This window comes from Salmo salar, unplaced genomic scaffold (genome assembly GCF_905237065.1).
Source record: "Salmo salar unplaced genomic scaffold, Ssal_v3.1, whole genome shotgun sequence".
In the NCBI taxonomy this organism is placed as follows: Eukaryota; Metazoa; Chordata; class Actinopteri; order Salmoniformes; family Salmonidae; genus Salmo; species Salmo salar.
The window spans coordinates 498-3,725 of NW_025550552.1; the positions used below are offsets into that span (position 1 = coordinate 498).

Sequence of the window (3,228 nt, forward strand, 5' to 3'; positions counted from 1 at the left end):
AAACAGTAGTAGCTGGATATTGGTTCTGTTTCTCCATGGCTCTCTTCATCGTGCTGTTTCAATCTGTTCATTTGAGTCTCTTAGTAGAGAATCCATCTCTCTGTTTATCTCAATTGGGGCATGGTAAGATGTAGAAGACTGAGTGGGAGTCCTCCTGGTCATAGTCACTTTTCTGACAGAGATGATTGATATCAGACTGCAGTTCTTGAAGTTGCTTTTTGTCCTGACTTGTTGACTGACTGAGCTCTTGTTTCCTCTAATCTGTGAGGGGCTCTGGGTCTTTCTGGTCCAGACACCTCTACTTTTTCGTGAACCACACAGGCGCCAGGCGATGTCCACAGCAGCAGACAGTGATAGCTTGGGGAGACAGATTGGAAGGAGAAAGGATTAGACAAGCAGATCGGCTAGGCTATTGAAAACCTAAATGCATGATGTATGCTATGTATTTTAGCAAGATATGTATTTGCAGTGCTATTAACTAGCGTTTGAACTGTCTAGCTGGGTTTTTCTCTCTTTGGGATCGTCTGAGATCATGCAGACAGCTGATGAAACTGTAGGTTTCACAATCGAACGAAAGCGAAAGCGTTCTCGAAGAAGCTCATCTGCATGCTGCGTCGTCTTCCACCAGGGTCTTAGCCTGACTGCAGTTAGAAGCTGGTGCAACGACTGCGCCGATGTTCACTGGAACACTGAAAGTATGCTCTTCTTCGGGCGAATCCAGGTTTCAACTGAGCGGGGAGGCGGGCGTGTATGGCGTCATGTAAGGTGAGAGATTTGCTGATGTCAACGTTGTGAGGCAAAGTGCTTGCGATTTGGCAGTGTATGAACAGGCAGGCATAAGCTCTGAACAATGAAACGATTGCATTTTATCATGACAAATTTAAATGCCTGCAGAGATACCGCATTGACAAGATCCTGAGGCCCATTGTCGGTGCTAAGTAATTTTTCGCCATCTTAACTCATGTTTCCAGCATGATGATGCGCAACCACATATGCATGAGATCTGTACACAATAACTGGAAGAAGAAAGAAAAAAATGTCCCGGATATCTGCATGGACTGTAGAAGTCACGAAACATGTCACCAGCGTGAGCATGTTTGGGATGCTCTGGATTGGCCGTGTACAACAGCGTGTTCAAGTTCTTAATTAACACCTTTACGGTCAGCAATGAAAGTGCTGTTGTTGTGAAGTGGAAACATCTCAGAGCAAGAAGCGGCTCGACACGCAAGTGAAGTGGTGAGCCACACGAAAGCTCACAGAGCAGGATGGCAGAGGTGCTGAAAGAGCATAGCATGTAAAAATCGTCTGGCAGTCCGGCGAATCCGGTTTGGCGGGATGCCAGAGAGCTGCTGCCCCAATGCATAGGCCAACTGTAATTCCTGGAGGAGGAATAAGGATCTGGGGCTGTTTTTCATGTTTCAGTGAAGAAATCTTAACGCTACAGCATGCAATGACAATTTAGACAATTTCTGTGCTTCCAGTTTTGTGGCAACGGTTTTGGGAAGGGCCCTTTTCTATTTCATCATGACAATGCCCGTGCACAAAGCGAGGTCCATACAGAAATGTGGTTTATTTTGGTCGGTTTGGAAGAACTTGACTGGCCTGCACAGGCTCTGATCTCAACCCCATCAATTTACCTTTAGGATGAATTGGAACTCCAACTCGAGCAAGGACTAATTGCCCAACATCAATGCGGACCTCACTAATAGCTCTGTCGGCTGAATAGAAGCAAATCGGCAGAAATGTTACAACATATGGTAAGCTTCCCAGAGAGTGGAGACTGTTAAAGCAACAAAAGAGGGATAACAGTATTAATGCCCATAATTTTGGAGATAGGATGTTCGTGACAGGTGTCCACATACTTTTGGCCGCGTAATTGTATCTGTGGCCAACAGATGCATATATGTATTCCCAGTCATGTAAATCCATAGATTAGAACCTAAAATTTGATTTCAATTGTCTGATTTCCTTCATATGGTGTAACTCAGTAAAATCTTTGAAATTATTTGCCAAGATGCGTTTATATTTTTGTTGAGTGTAAATATGTGCTGCACGGAATCATGATCAGACAGGCAGAAATAAATTCCTCTTATAATCTCTGTCATTATTAAAAGTTATCGTAGTAAACATTCTAAAGATCTTGTGCAGGGATAATTCTACATTGTATTAGATAAAATGAACCAGTTGTTGTTTATTTCATTTTACATTATAATATTTCTCTTTGGAACTGAAGCTGGGTTTCAATGACGTGTTTTCAGAACCAGACGGCCTCCGCGCACGGGGAAATCGGCACAAGACTGCAACCTGCCGTTAAGCGTACAAAATCCAACTGCGCATTGCGTTTCTAATTACCCATGATGCACTTCATCGTGGAAATAATTTTGTTTTCTCTGTAATATATTGCAACGAAAGATTATATTTTTACGATCCGAATATTATACCAACATAGTCGTGACTGTACATTGAACGGCACACGAGATTTCGTTTCTGGGCGGCGAGATTAGTATTACCGCAGTAGGAAAGGAGGTCGCGAATCCCGTCCCAATGTTCCGTTGGGGTCATCCAGTAAACTCTGGTTTCTCTCCAGATCGCATAAATCTTTCGCCTTTTACTAAAAGATTTCCGTTGGGAGAACATTACTGAGTATCAACAAATTTTTGATGCCCTGCTGTGCAGGGCTTCCTTCGTCATTTAATGTAATCTCAGACTAATACAGTTACATATTAAAATGTAATGCTGAATATCTCAAGGTACACACTATATCGAAGTAAGGACTCAGGCTAGGTGGTTCATTTAAAGTTAGTTATGTGTTTGTTAATTGTGTGTATTACTTTCTGCAGCTCTATTTATTACTATAATTATTTTCAGTGGAAATATAACATTTATACTTCTGTGGAGTTGTTGTACAGTGCATTCGGAAAGTGTTCAGACCCCATTATTTTGTTTCTACATTTTGTTACATTTAATTTATTTATTATAAAATGGATTATATATATATATTTTGCAAATGTATTTAAAATGGAAATATCACATTTGCCATAGGTGTTTCAGAACCTCAAGCTCTGTCAGGTTGGATGGGGAGCGTTGCTGCACAGCTATTTTCAGGTCTCTCCGAAGAGATGTTTGATCGGGTTCAAGTCAGGCTCTGGCTGGGAACTCAAGGACATTCAGAGACTTGTTCTAAAGCCACTCCTGCTTTGTCTTGGCGCTGTGTGCTTTGGGTGTCCT

General features: G+C 42.1%; 1 non-coding gene across 1 annotated transcript; it reads left to right on the forward strand.

Moving 5' to 3' along the window:
• Window positions 1-2,567: 2,567 nt before the first annotated feature.
• On the forward strand, window positions 2,568-2,680 carry LOC123739525 (U5 spliceosomal RNA). Its single transcript, XR_006767733.1, has one exon. It is a non-coding gene; the product is annotated as a U5 spliceosomal RNA (small nuclear RNA).
• The last annotated feature ends 548 nt before the right edge of the window (window positions 2,681-3,228 follow it).